This window comes from Phocoena phocoena, chromosome 4 (assembly GCF_963924675.1).
Source record: "Phocoena phocoena chromosome 4, mPhoPho1.1, whole genome shotgun sequence".
In the NCBI taxonomy this organism is placed as follows: domain Eukaryota; kingdom Metazoa; phylum Chordata; class Mammalia; order Artiodactyla; family Phocoenidae; genus Phocoena; species Phocoena phocoena.
In genome coordinates, this window is record NC_089222.1 from 20,980,613 (window position 1) to 20,995,923 (window position 15,311).

The 15,311-nt window shown below is 55.4% G+C and overlaps 1 protein-coding gene across 1 annotated transcript in view; it reads left to right on the forward strand.

The window, feature by feature from the left end:
* The first annotated feature begins 824 nt into the window (after window positions 1-824).
* The window catches only part of MRAS (muscle RAS oncogene homolog), a 57,124-nt gene continuing 42,637 nt past the window's right edge, over window positions 825-15,311 (forward strand). Inside the window, exon 1 of the mRNA XM_065876169.1 lies at window positions 825-989. The gene's annotated coding sequence lies outside the window, so the exon portion shown is untranslated. The remainder of the gene's footprint in view (window positions 990-15,311) is intronic.

The window sequence follows — 15,311 nt, forward strand, 5'->3', positions numbered from 1 at the left end:
AATGGGTTCGGCGGTTTTTGTTTGTTTGTTTGAAGAGGGGGCGTGTTATGAAAATGATCTGGAATTAGGTAATAGTGGTGGCTGCCACTTTGTGACTATACTAAAAACCACTGAATTGTCCACTTTAAAAGCTGGAATTTTATGGTATGTGAATTACATCTCAATTTTTAAAATAAGGAAAAAATGACGCCGATGGAGAGGAGTTAGAGGAACTGAAACAATGAAATGGATCGCGAGTGTCGCCCGTCCCCGTCCGTCGCCTCCATCTGAACGAACTTTAGGCCCAGGAACCTGGCACCGAGAGGGCCTGGGGGAAGTAACGCCGGGGACTGGATCTAGGAAGAAACACGGCCTGGGATTCGAAGGCAACGCGGTTAAGGTGGCGGGCTGGGATCGCCTAGGTCGGGGGAGGCGTCTGCAGGCTCAGAAGTTGGCCGGGCGGGAGCGGAGATTTAAAGGCTGGAGCGCAGAGGCTCTTAAAGAGGCCCGGGCGAATTCCCATTCGGCGTCACTTTAAAGCCAGCTCCGCCGCGCAGAGGGTAGGACCTGGGTAAGGGCGCGGGGCCACGGGGGAGGCGGCGGCGGGGTTCCGTGGCCGGGTCCGCTCGCCCTGCCGGGTCCGGGGCGCTCGGCGCGGATGGCCTGAGCATCGGGCCGCGCGTCCTGGGAATCTGGGGCCCGCGGGGTGTCAGGGTCGCGGCGCCAGGCCCGGCCCCCACTGCGCCCAAGGCGGCGGCGGTCTATTTTTAGCAGCCGCTGTTGCATTATAAGGAATGCGCGGCGCGCCGGGCGACCAGGGCGCGCGCGGGCTGCGCGGTCGCTTTAAGGAGGCGCCGGGGCGGGGACAGGCCAGAGCGGCCGTGAGGCCGCGGGCCGGGAGCCGTCAGTCCGGCTGCCGCGGGGCCCGGCGGGCGCGGCGCTGCCTTCTCGCCGGTGCGGGCATGGAGGAGGCGGCCTGAGGCTGGAGCCGAGCCGGGCTGGAGCGCGCGGTGAGCGGTCGGGGCAGGCTGGGAAGGGAGGGCACCCGGCCGGGCGCTTTGTTCCGGGGGGGAGGTGTGGCCGCCCCGGGCCCGGCCGCGCTCGCCACAGGCGGACAACGCTCAGGGGCTGGCGGAGAGTGGCCTTTTGCCCCCACGGCAGGCTCCAGCGTGACGGTGTGCGATCGAGAAGTCGGAGACGATCGAGACCCCAGTGAGAAGGGCCTGCCCACCGCACAGAAAGCCCCTTTCATGGTAACCGCCCTTGGGTTCCTTGTCTGCCCTGGCGAGAACGCGCGGGGAGGTGGGCGGCGGGACTCGGGTGGATGGAGGCGGAGTGGGGGGATCTTTCCCCTTTTAAAATGGCGTTAACGAGGGCAGGGATCGGCCGAGGGAGTTGTCAGGTTCATCTGAAAGATAAAAAGCAGGCTGCTTCATAAACCTTTGCTGCGCCGGGGGCTTGGGTCTCTGGTCACAGCCAGGGCCCGGCTCATTCATTGACGGGAGCTGCAGGGGCGCCCACCGAGTGTAGGGCACAGTGCCAGTTACCGCGCCGCGAGGAAGGTAGGGGTGCAAACTGAGCGACAGCCCAGCGTGGTCGGTACTGGGATGAGGGAAGCACGGGGGCTGTGGGAGCAGACAGCGTGGAAGGGCAGGGAAGGCCTCCTAGGGGAGGTGATGCCTGGCGGGAGCGTGGGCACTGGACACCAATTAGACTTTGTGGCTGGAACTGAGGTCTGTGCAGGCCAGGGCCAGAGCCGAGGCTGGAGAGGTGGAGAAGGGCCACTTCATCCCGGCCCTGAGCCCCGGAGCTCTGGGATTGCCCCTCCTCCTCCCACCAGCGCCTACTCCGAGCAACCCTCCTTGGGCTTGAATGGTTCTTGCCCCTTAGGACTCACACTCTATCCTGGACCTGACCAGAGAGGGTGACTGACAAGGCTCGAAATTGTGGCCTCAAAAGAGTGACCTCCCCGGCAGCAGGAATGATAAGGAAATCTGACTTAAAAGCCCTGAAGCTCCGCTGTAATAATAGCTACCAGCAGGGCTGACACAGACCAGGCACTTGGCGTGGATATGCTTGCTCATCATTTGACAAGACTCCTGCAGAAGGGTTTTATTATTACCCCCATATGCAATGGGGAACAGGGGCTAGAAAGAGTAACGTGCGCAAGATCATATCTGGGGTCCGTGATGTAGACCCCGCAGCCCCTCAGGCCCCTCTTGTGAGGGTCTGGCTGACCTTTCCTGAAGGCTCCAGGTGCAGCTTGTGTTAGGCTTTGGCTCTATTGCCTTTCACTGGTTGGGTGAAGTGTGGGGTGGCGAGCTGCTGGTATTAATAACTGACACGTGTCAGGGGCTTTGCAGTGAACAAAGCACTTTCACCAAGACAGTTCTTAAGAGTTTCTCCTACTTTTCTTCCCAGGAAAGAAACTTGAGCTGGCTAACATTTTTGTAAGTCTCCTAATTTCCTGTAAATCGCATGTCCCTGCTGACTGGGGCTGAAAATGTTCCATGAAAACATTCATGGTTTTGACCCCCAGTCTGTTCTCACTCCCAGCCAATTAGCTTTTCTGTCTGTGGTTTAAGGTGTAGTTTGTCCTTTCTCTGCTAGGTCAGGAAGGTTGGAGCTATAATGCTCTGGGGTTTTCGAGGCGCAGAGTCTGCCAGCCTCTTTGGGGGTGCGGGTGGAGGTTGCGTAAGCCGGGTGCTCTAATAGAAACTGCCCCCCGCCTCAACATTTCCTTATGGGGGGGGCAGTGTGGCCCTCTGCTGAACCCTGGTGGGTCAGTGACAGTCTTCCAGGGCTGCCAGCTCTGTTTGTATTTGCCACTACTTATGTTTTCACCTACCTAAGACATCTTTGTGACAGGTATAACTTTTATTAGCTCTAACCACAGGTATTCCACACTTTCAGTTGATCTGAGCTTCTTATAGAGAGGCAAGTCCATTATCCCTAGGGTTGGTTCCTGAGCTTGAGTGATCACCTGGAACCAGGGAGGACTTCTGGGCTCTGATGGACTGAACTAGCTCCTGGGGTGCCTGGTCCTAACATCAGCCTGATTCACATGGTGACCAGCCTGCTGCATCAAGTGACTTCTTGGGGAAATGTGACCTCCATTTTATATTTCACATCTGGTGTCATCATTGTCTACCAATGAAGTGCCCCCATATGGAGTGTGCCTCCCTGCAAGCGATTGAAAACATACCTGCTCATGAGCATCACGTAGTTTGCACAAACCATGCACATGTGAACTAATTGGGAACACGTTCTTGTGCAAAGCTGGGATGTTCTCAAGTGTCCAAAGAGTGTGCATTGAGTTCCAGAGGCTCTGTACTTACCTGGCCGGGGGCAGGTATCTGGCTGGCTAGGAGGTAAAGTTACCTTTGTCTGGGGATGGGAAAAAGGAAGGAACTGGGTGAGCTCCCTGTGCCCGGGGCATCTGGCAGCTATGCATGGTCTAGAGGCTGAGCAGAGAGGTCGAGCTTTGAGAGGAATTTTGTTGGTGGACTCTGAGGCCTTGCCACCCCTCACAGTCTTGGGTGATGCCACTGGGCCCTGTGGTACCGGATCAGTGCGGGTGCTTTTGACTGCAAATAACGTAACCCAAGTCATAGTGGATTAAGGAGAGCTTAGATCTCCCAAAGATGTTCTCAGCTTTTGTGAAGTCTCTGGACACAGGGATGGGATATTAGTGCCACTTCCAGCAAGTTCTTGCACGGGACAGGCAACCAAGAGGGCTGAGTGTTCAGAGCAATGATTTTTACCTTCTTGGGCCACTGCCTCTTTAACATGCCAGTGAGAAGCCCAAAGAAAAGTTCCTTGGATGTATGAAGTTGGGCATTCAGTTTGGGAGATTTGTGGATCTCTGAAAATGAGCCCTGGATCCCAGGGTAGATCCCTTGCTTCACTACTGTTCACTGAGGACCTACCCTGGGGCTCTGCCCTCCCAGCCAGGCCAGCAGGCTGTCGTGGTAGAGCCGGTGTCAAGAGTGGAAGTAGAGCGGGACGGGTGTCAGTTCTCAGCTTGTGGGTGGAAATCCATGCAATCAGCTAGTGGGTCTGTCTTGTGGAACTCTGACTGAGAGGGCAGTGCCGCCACCTCCTACTTCAGACAGCAGAGGACGTTGTCGAGGCCAAAGTGACAGCCATACTGCACTCCTTGGTGTCTGCCATGCATCCCTTGGTGCCCATCCCCAGTCTTCTAGGTTGCATTCCTGCTGCACATAATGAGGCTGGTCCGCCTGTTCTGAGATTCCCCTGGCCTTCTTCCACTGAGCCCCACCACTGAGCCAAGGGCCTGTAGCCCTTTAGCATGATCCATGGCAGCTTTCTGCAGCCATCCCCCTTGTAGGGGTCATGAAGTAGCAGTGTGTATTTAGCTTTTTAATGTCGCTATCATTGTCCTTTAGTATTTTTTAAATTAATTATATTTATTTATTCTTGGCTACGTTGGGTCTTCATTGCTGTGCGCGGGCTTTCTCTAGTTGTGGCGAGCGGAGGCTACTCTTCGTTGCGGTGCGCGGGCTTCTCATTGTGGTGGCTTCTCTTGTTGCGGAACATGGGCTCTAGGCGTGTGGGCTTCAGTACTTGTGGCTCATGGGCTCTAGAGCGCAGGCTCAGTAGTTGTGGCTCACGGGCTTAGTTGCTCCGCGGCATGTGAGATCTTCCCGGACCAGGGCTCGAACCCGTGTCCCCTGCATTGGCAGGTGGATTCTTAACCACTGCGCCACCAGGGAAGCCCTCCTTTAGTATTTCTGATAGCTTTACTCGGTGGGACCTGTTGATGGCCAGATGGCCAAATGACAGTGTGGGTCATCATTGGTTGTGAAATGACATTCTGGGTCTCAGAGAGGCATATTTTCATCTACGGAGCCTGGCATCTGGCCACCTAAATGGATAAAACATCGTGATTTGGATCTGGGTTGTGTTGCTAATGAGAGTTTGGACGGTACCAGGAAGGGATTTGGCTGTGCAGTAGAAGGAGGGAGGGGGTATGGAGAGTTCAGCGCTGTGATTCAGGTCCTCTGTGACCGTTGACAGGGCCTTGGGAGAGTCCTGTACTGCAGGGGCCCAGGCTCTGTCTGCGACTTCTCTGCCCCGCCCTCAGGGTTGTCATGGGGATTAGATGAAACACACAGATGAGAACATGCTTGGGAGACCAGAAAGGGCATTATCAGTATTCAAGCGGCCTTCAGATAACAGAATCATAGACCCAGAAGGGGCCCCTGGAGCATATTTAGTCTCAATTCAGACCCAGGAGAGCACATTTCTCATAGTGATGAGGTAGATGGTTTTAGGTGGGACACATTTTAATAGTTATAAATATATGTCTATATACACACACTTACTTATGTGTACTATAAAAATACAGGTATGACATCAAACCCTTTTTTTTTTTACTGGCTATTTTACTCAGATTAAGGCTGAGTAAGAATTTTAAGTTAAAAAGTATGGTGATTTTAAGGTAAAGATTAAACCAGTAATAGTTCGGTAGTAGACAAATACAGCCCAAATGGGAAAGTGACCCCGTGAGTAGAGGCTGGGAAACTTTCAACAGGGGTCCCTCCGGTGCAGCCTGTGAGGGGCGGGTCTTAGGTGGACGCTGTCAGAGGCAGGGTGCTTGACGCCCCTTAAATCAGTTTACCCCATTTGGGGATTCACTTATCCTGGCAAAGTGCTTTTCTTTCTCCCTTTAACCTGTCCCGCTGGATCTGTGCCACGTGAACCTTGACAATCGTGCTTTTCTCCGGCACAAGCAGCCTGTGCTTTCTCCAACTGTTCCTCAGATGGCATGGCTTAAAGACGGCCTCTCTGGAGGTCTACCCTCTCTCCGCTCCCTCCTTCCCATCTCTTCCTTCCCTTCCTTCAGTGAAGACTTGTGGGCTGGGCTGGGGTACATGCTCCGCATTGGCCATCTCTAAGCCTCACAACAGTTTTGCTGTTAGCCTCTCACAGATGTGGAAATGGGGGCTCAGGGTGGTTAAGTAGGCATCCCCACGGCCATGGCCTGAGGAGCAGAGTCTGGAAGGAGTCTCACCAAGGTCTTTCTGGTCCTTGAGCTCCGTCTGTTACTCAGTGCCACTCCCAGGACTGATGACTTTGGTCATTTGATGACACGCCCCTTCTCTCCTGGTGCTCATGGGACATGGGACATGGCCCACAGGGTTCTGGCCATATATAATCAGTGCTGCAGTGGACCGAAGGCCTCGTGAGGAGAGGGGACAGAGCAGTTCATGCACAGCGACGCTGTGAAGCAGCAGAAGCCACGGAGGTGCAGGCGTGGCTGGTTGGCAAGAAAGGCAGAGGGAGCCTAGATGGAAGTGGTTTTCCCTGACTCTCATTAATCTCACTGTCAACCAGGAACCCCTCCATTATTTGTGCACTTGGTATATTTCTTAATTTTCAAAAATATAAAAAGATGAAGGATAATATATAACAAGCACCATGTCCCCGTTACCCCAGATGAGCAGATGCGACCGTTTTGCCTGCACCTGATCCCTTTGGCAGGGCTTCAGCGCATCCTTGGTCAGGAGGCCTGGCTGGCTGGGCCTGCCCTCAGCCTCCGGCTGGCTTTTAGAGCCTCGCTCCCAAGATTCCATGTCTTGGCTCTTTTACCTCCACGTCCCCAGCGAATTCACTGAAAATGCCACCTGGGTCTCCATCAAGGTTGTCGATAGATCCTTTTGCTGCCTGAACTCACCCCGGGGAGGAATGAGTGTGCATCTCGGGATTTAACCTTTTTCAAAAAGTTCCTCTACCCGAATACATACTTGCCTTGACCACTGTGGCTTCAGGCCAGGCTGTGGAGCATCATTTAGTCAGAGCTGCCCAAAGCGAACTGTAATTTAAATGGTAAATGTATATATTTGGAAAAGAGAGAAGAAAACCCCATGATTTTCTTTTTATCATTAGATGACAGCGATTTGTTAAGCCGCTCATCGTCAACAATCTTGAGCAAAATACATTTCTGGTCTAAAGTGCAGGACTGCTTTACAGGAAAGAAGACCAGCATGCAATGTAGTACCTTTGTAACCCCTAACATGGCCTTGCCAGCTCTCCCTTTCCTCGGCTCTCACAGAAAGATGATGTCCCAGGTGTGTGGTCCCAGGTCCTCCCCTCTGCCAGGCTCTCCAGCTGCAGAGGGGGAAGCTCTCCTTGACGACAGGAGACAGGAGAAGGCTTCTCCCCCAGCTGTTCGCAGCCTCCTGCAACCCGCCCCGCCCCTGCCTGACTCCACTCCCGGGCTGGAGCCTGACATGGCCCATTTGCAGGTAGCTTGGGCTTGACTTAGGACAGTTAGCAAAGCACCACTTTTAAAGCTGTGCAGAAAAGATGAAAAACCTTCTGGAAAAGCCTTGCATACCCAGGCAGATTCCATTTTCAAGGAGTCAAGGGGTTCAAACTGGGGACAGAGATGTGAACGAGTTTCATAATAGAACACGGAGATCTGAGGCGGTCCCCGAGTTTTCTTTACTAAGTGGTGAGAATGAGTTGAAATGTTTTCCTTTCCTGAGTTGCCAACAAAGGATAACACTGCCTGCGCCCTTTCCCCTGACTCCATGGAGATGCTGCAAAAGCCAGCAAAGGCTGGGACCCCAAAGACCTCAGAAGGACCTGCTTTGTTGGGGTTTGTCTTGCAGTAGAAGCGGTCAGAGACTGTACCAATGAAGGCAATTAACCATATTCTAAAGTCAATACCTATTGGTTTATGCAAAAATACACATACATGTTATGTTGACGGCCTACTTTTTAAAGAAAAGCTTTGGTTTAAAAAGAATCTGCTATACACACTGTGCGTTAGGCCGTCCCTAGTATCCTAACTACCCAGATTAAAAGTAAAAATATTTGTCGGCATGTGGTGCTGTGTGGAGATTGCTGAAGATGTGCTGGAGTTGGGGAGGCCCACTCTCCACTTAGGGCTGACTATTTTTGGGGGGGCCTGGGGACAGGTTCTTGCCTCCCCAAAGCATATTATATATTCACTTCGAGAGCAAAATTCATTTTAACTCAGTTCCAGTTTTTCTTCTTTTTAGCCTTTAGAACTTCAACACACCTTCTTGAAAATTCCCCCTTTTAGATGACCGCCAGATTCACCCCTTTATATTTTAAATCCACTGGGAATGGAGGTCCCCAGGAAGAGGCGGAGGCAAATGCATCTTTCTTGGCGAGTACCATTCTCTCACAAGGAGGCTCAGTAGCCCCAAAATAGCATCTATCATGTTCTTCTTTCAATGCCTGCTTTATTGTAACTGGAGATGATGGAAAAGGGTGGAGCCACGGTCCCAAAGCCTTGGGGGCATATATTAAATACTAACTTGTAGGAGATATGTCTTCTCGGTGGTCCCTCCACACCCACATTCCTCAGGTTGAGGTTCCCCGGGCGACAGAGTCAAAAAGACCTAGCACTCCCCATACGCTCTGCACACCCATTCTCTTCCCGCAAAGGAAGTCAGGCCCTGGAGGCCTGCTGGCGCTCCCGGGAGCTAAGGTCAGCTGGCATCAGAGCCTTCCAGGCCACCCCACTCAGTGACCCCTGGCCCTGCCTGCCCGCAGTGGCCCCAGTCCACTTATCTGGGGCTGGGTGGGTGTTTCCTGCATGTTTGAGATTTTAAGCAGGAAATCAAAATAAAGAAACAAAGCCTTTGTTTTACTTCTGGGCTCAAACTGGGGATGGCTGGAGGGATGGAAAAGGGGAGTGAGAGCAGGTCACTTAGCACTTCCACCAAATAACCATTCTAATAAAGCACTCAACAGGGGCTGTTTTCTCCTTAGGGCTGGTGTGTGTGGATAGCAAAGCTGGGTGGAGGCTGGGAGAGCCTCTGTGTGGAAGGAGGAAGGAGAGGGCCCCAGGCAGGGTCTGGCACCACCAGCGATTGGCACCCAGAGGGGCCTCGGAAACTCAGTCCTCCCTCCCTTCCTCAGAAGACCCACAGGAGAGTGGGAAGGGGCCCGGGCTGCAGGCCAGAGGGCCCCCCTGCTGAGTCTCTGCCCCCTACCTGTCCTCTGTGTGATCTTGGGCAAGTCCCAATCTGCCGTGGGCCTCCTTAGCGGTGTCTGTAATAGGGACAGTGCTGCTGTCACATATGTCTCAGGCATCCCCACCCCCCTTTCTCCTCTAGCCCGGTCATGCGGGGCCAGGCCCTCATCCCACATATGTGGAAATGGAGAGGTGCTCGCCCCAATAGATCTTCATTCTTCCCCAAAGATTTTCTCCCTGTGCAAGTTTTCTGAGTGTATCATTTATTTTTCTTTGAAGATTACACAGTCGTTGATGGAAACCGTCCCCATCTGCAGTGTTTCTGGGGATTGCAGGGTGGGGACCATGCCAGCAGGCCATCTGAGCTCCGGGGTCAGCTGCCACACTTTGCGTGGGTACCATAGGCGTGGCTTCCTCATTCCCTAAGCCCCGCTGAGCCACGGCTATTGTACGTAACAGGCTGTCACCAAGGGCCTCTGAGAAAGGGGGCTGCCCGTAGCTTAGAACGGGGCAGAAGTTAAAACTGAGCGTCAGACACCCTTCCCTTTCCTGCTCACACCCTTGGAGACTTTCTCCCCGGCTCTCTGTCTCCTCAAGCCTAGTTGACTGCCATTTTCCAGGGACCAATTTTTCTGGGCACTTTCCCCCAGAACTTCTGAAAACTCCCAATTTCCATTACTTTTGACTATAGAGGAGTAAAGACACGGAGACAAGGCTGGGAGCCTGCCCTTTTACTCCTGAAAAGAGCCAATAAAGAGCTTGTCTGAGCAAGAGGCATGCACCCCAGACCTACACCGTGACCTTCTGCAGGAACCACAGCAGGAGCTGTGGGGTTGTTACTGTCACTGTTCCAAGCCAGGTCAGAGTCTTAAGTCAGGCTTTCCCAATGACCAGAGCAAACTCAAGTGTTAATCTTTTTTCCTCTGTGTTAGGACAGTGTTCAGAGTGGCTGTGAGGATTAGAGCTGATGCGAATCAGGATATTTATTGAGCATCTTCTTGGTGTCAGGCGTGCGCTGGGCTCCAGAGATACAGTGGAGAATAAAACGGAGGATGGGCCCTGCCCTCCTGGAGCTGACAGTCTGGTGGGGAAGACACATTGCATCATAAACAATTAGGCAACTGAGTGCAGCATGCAAAGTGCTGTCAAGACAGACAGCTGGGTGTCTTGGGAGCTAGAGCAGGGACCTCACCTAGTCTGAGGTGCTGGTCAGGGAAGTGTGGCATGTGGTCAGGACCAGATAAACAGGCATTCTCATGATCGGCCCTGGCCACAGCACTGGGCCTGATTCCACCTTCGGCTGATTGCTGCTACCCATTCACCAAGGATAGTTTTGCACGGAGAGGTTTATACGTAATTTGTCCGAGGTCACACAGCTAGTAAGTGGCACAACCAGGATTCAAAACTGGGTCCATTGGATTCATTTCCACGCTCCTGACATCTGCTCTGCCTCCAGCTTTACCCTACTTGGGCTCGTCCCCCCCCCCCCCCCCCCACCGCCCGATGGGATGTAGCTCCACAGTTTCTCCTTTCTCTGCACCCCGGAAACAAGCCAGCACGGACTGTGGGTGGTGATCATTCCTCAGATTGTCCCGGAATAGAATGTGCTTCCTTGCTGAACCCTGGGGTGGCCCAGCGGCAGGAGCAGTGACCCTTCATCCTGCCGGGTGGCTGAGGTCTCCCTGTAGAGGAGGCTGCGCTGTGCGCCTCGCGGGCTGAAGGTGGTGATTCAAAAGCAGCCGCTTCCTTCCCCTCCTGCCCCGGTCCTGAGTGCTCTGGGGCAGCCTGGAAAGCAGCCTCGTGTGGCCCCAGGAACCCTTCTGTGCAATTTGGTGGAGGGGATGTTGGAGAGAGTTCCCACAACGTGAGGATGATGAGGACGACGACGATGATGACAGTAATAGTAACACTTTCCGTGCCAGGCGCTGTTGTAAGCACTTGCATGTATTGGCTCAGTCTGTCCCCAGAAAAACGCTGTGAGGTGAGGACGTAGATAACAGATGAGGAAATGGAGGTGCACACCCGGGTTGAGTGATTTGCCTGATGTCACATTCCCAGCAGAGGGGCAAATGCTTTGATTCATGACTTCTTATAAAAGTGCTGTATATAGAAAAAAGAGAGGTGGGTGGCCGGTCCCCTGGCCAATGGTGGCTTCTAGATGTCTCCTGCCCCTTGGGAACGGAGTAGGTCTGCCCACTCTGCCCTTTGCCCCCTCTGCATCCGGGACTCGCTGTCTGGCCTGGCCAGGCTGGGTAGGAGGGCAGGAAAGATGCAGCCACTCTATAGGGTTTGGGGAGAGAGATGTGAATAGTGGCCTCCTGCCCTTCCGGAGTTTGGCAGGGTCCCTGAGAAGACATCCCTCCCCACCTCCAGTCTGGTTCAAGCCTCCACAACAAGGCGGCTGGACCCTCCCACCCTGGTCCTGCTTCCCTGGACTTTCCCTTTGCTGAGGAAAACCCCACACCTCCCCGGCCGCTCATTGCGCCTCGTGTTCAGGAAGTTTCCCTTTTGTTTTTCTCCAGCCCTTTTCTCTGCAGTCTGCTTACTCGTTTCGAATGGGGATTGGGTCACCTCTCCTCACCTCAGGGAAGGGCCTAGATCCTGTTTCTTTCTCATTTTGGGTCGAACATAAAATTTTTCACATTTTTCATTTATGATGTTTAACCTTTTGAATACAAACGATGGAAACAAATCAAAGCAGCGGTCATTTTTGAATGTGCCTTTCTGCCCTCTTCCTCCGAGGGCTCTGCCGTGCTCCTGGGGTGGCTGTGTGCTCTCCCCCAGCTAAAGACGGCTAGACCGGAAAGTTTCCAGGCTGAGTAAGCCCTGCAGCTGCTCCGCAGTGTCACTGCCACTTCCTTTAACCTCACACCTCTTTGCGGCCGAAGCTAGGCCAGGCCAAGGCAGTGCCAAGGGTCGTCTGCCTTGGAGTGGCCACACCACTCAATGCTGGCATGCTCGAGGTGGCAGGGTAGAAGCAGGTGCCCTTATGGGCTGCCCGCCCCCCACCCCAAAGGGAGGTGATTTATTTGGCTTATATAATGTGTAAAACTTTTTAATTGGTAGCCAACATGTAAAAAATCATTTTCACATAAAAATTCAGATTTCTGGCTACGCTTTAAAAATTTTGACTGTCTGGAAGCCCCGTTGCAGAAATGCTTCTGTCATGGCGGTCAGGTGGTGGAAGGTACCAGTGGCCTCCTGTTTACCACAGGCCCCACTGCTCCCTATTGCCTGTCCCTGTCCCCTTCTCTCATTTATCGACCTGGCCTCTGCCTACACATGAGTTTGGGGTGTCCGTTTGTCTCCTGAGTCCCTCTTTCTGCTAGTGTAGGGTGAAGCAGTTGAGATAGTGGGTCAGGTAGGATGCGGGGGGGCTGGAGTTTAACCATTCAGCCCTGGCAAGAAGCATCCATCTCATAGGCAGGGGGTTGCTGACACAAAGGGAGGCCTGCCCCCGGCATCCAGGCCTTCCCTTTGCTGTCTGTCACCACCCCTGCCCTTCTCCTGGGCCACTTACCTGCCGGGCTGGTGTGAAGCCATAGGTTCCATGAGGCAGCAGCTCTGGGCTGGGACAGCGCTGAGGGACAGCCTGTGAAGCTGTGCTCCGGTTGCCTCCACTCGGGAGAAAGACAGTATGAGAACCTCTGCCTTGATGCCACCAGGGAGTTCTGGGGACGGGGTGTGGCATCCCCAGCCCGAAGGCAGGGATGGTCAGGGAGCTGGGCCCTGGGGGCTACAGGGGGCTCAGTGCTTGGGAGTGTGGCTGACAGGGAAGGACCCCCTTACGGTCACCCACTCCTCCGCTGGGCTGGTGCCCTTGTGTGTCCAGTGGGACTGCTCACATGGTATCTCCCTTGTGAGGGCCACCACCCCACTTCTCTGTGTGGCTCACAGCACTTCAGCCTACCTGCCACCCAAGCAGAATCCCAGCCAACTCCCAGGGTCACCCCTGCATTTGGGGAATGCAGACAGCAGACACCGGAAGCATTTCTGTGCAGAAAGCTGTGCCAGGGCTCCAGGGTGACCCCGAGATAAGGAAAATGAAGCCCAGCCTGTAGCCCCCAGCCCCACCCCCGCAGGGGAAACGTGACAGTAAAACAACTCCCAGCTCCTAGATTTGAAGGGAGAAGAGGCAGCGTGGCCGTGTGGCTGAGCTGGGAGCTCGCGGTCACTTGCAGGTGGCGATGCGTGGCATGGACAGCCATGGAACCTCGGGGACCTCAGGGGCTAAACAGAGTCTTCTCCACGAGGTGGCCATGATGAGTCAGCGGAATAGTGGCTGCAAAGCACTGTTGCTGCCACCTGCCACCTGGTGGCACTTCGTAGACGCAGGCAAGGCGGCTCAGTGGAAGGAGGTCTGGGGAGCGGGAGAGGCGGGGAATGAAGGGGTGGCTTCGGGAGCCTGGGGCGCAGGGCGGCCGTGCCTCCTAGAGGGAGTGTTTTCACAGGCCGGGGAGAGTGAAGAGGCAGTGCGGGCAGACAGCATTCCCTGGCCGACTCCGTGAGGCGCTACGAATTGGGCACCGCCCCTGCCCCCAAGGACGCTGTACTAGGAATCAGTGGGAGAGAGGCTCTGGGCTCCCGGGACGTGATGCCGGGCAGCTCAGGGAGGGCCCGTGGGGAGAGCTTCAGGCTCCGGGGCGGTTTCCAGGAGGAGCACTGCGCCCGGGCTTGGTTGAGGGGTGGCTGCGCTGGAGTGGCGGGAGGGCGGCACCAGTGAGGGGGACCCAGGCAGAGGGCAGAGCCAGCCACGGAGGGAGATGTGCCACGAGGTCTTGGCCTGGGATTTGAGGTAAAGGGATGTTGGAGCTGGCGGGGGAGGCCGAGGAGAGAGGGGCGGGGCAGGCTGGCGGGGGTCCCGTGTGCGGGGTTGAGCCTGAGCAGCCCAGGGTGGGGGGTGAGGGGGCTTGCAGGAGCCCCTCCTCCAGGCATGGGCCGAGGGAGCAGCTGAATCAGGATGCGGAGCGGCCTGCCAGGCTTTGGGGAGTCTGAGAGCCTCACTTTGGGGAGCCCCAGAGTGTCCAGAAGACGACCCTCCGCATTGGGGTGATGGCCAGGGTGACTTTCCCGATGGGCGAGCAGATGCTGGCCTGAGGCTGGGAAGCTCCTCCTCAGCTGCAGGTGGGACTGCTCGGTCCTAGGGAAATCGGAATGGCCCCCAGGACTGAGAAGAAGAATCCAAAGATAAAGCCACTTCCTCCTCTCTGCCCCTCGAGGAAGCTGCAGGCCAGGCGGCAGCCCTGCCCCTCACCCCTGGACTGAGTGCAGCCCCAGCCTCCCTGTGGTGGTGGGACATGGGGACACAGGGGGCCGGGCATCGGGGTGCGACCTCAGCCCGTGAGGACGTGGGCCTGTGAGGGCCAAGCGGCCAGGTGGCAGCATCCCTGTGGCCCGGGGATGCCAGTGGAGCACGTTGTTCTGAAGGGTTGTGCGGACCCTGAGACACCGAAGCTCCCGTTAACCCCTCAGCTCGGAGACCCCCGCAGACCCACCCAGCTGCCTGGACTAGCTGGGCGGGGACTGGGGCAGAATTCTAGTTTTTAGTTGTCAGTCTGGATGCCAAATCCCAGCTTCACCCTTTTCCAAGCTGTGCCCTCGGGCACATGCCTTAACGCCTCTGACTCTGCTCCCCGCTGGTAAATGAGGAGGCCAAATGCCACTGACACAGCTCTGCCCTTGGGCCTTTGTGGCCATGCCAGCTCCGCCTGCGTGACCTTCCCGCTCCCACCGGCCCTGCAGCCCTTTCCCGTCTGCTTCCCCTCTCCTCTCCTCTGAGCTTCTGGAGCCCTCAGTTTGTCCTGGGCAAGTTATGCAGCGTCCGCCGGGCTCTTCTGGCTGGTGAACTTCACTGCGGTCATCAGAAAGGGCTGTGGGCCTGCTGGACCGTGCGGCCTTCCAGCGAGCCTGCATGGCGCGCCTGTGGCGAGGGGAGGGTCCGGGGGCCTCGGGGCCCTGCAGGCCCTGCGCTTGTTCCCTCATCATTCTGTGCTGGTGAGCAGCCACTGCGTGCCCGGCACTGTGCTTAGTGCTCTGGATACAAAGACGGACGCCCCCAGATGTCAGGCAGCCAACTGGAGCTCCTCCCCACTCCCCTTACCCCCGCACCGCACACGTCACACATTCTGCGCTGCAGTCACACGTGTTGCGTGCAGAACTTGGCACCTTCTTGGTTTTCCACACCTCTGTGCTTTACAGCTTTGCAACTTCTGGTCCTCACCTGGGATATGCTTGTCCCTATCACTTCCCTTCGCTGATACCTACTTGGCCTTCAAGATCCCATTTTGTCATTGCCTCAACCGGGAAGCTTTCTGCAATGCCCCCAGGCTGAGTGAGATGCCCCCCGCTGCCCCTG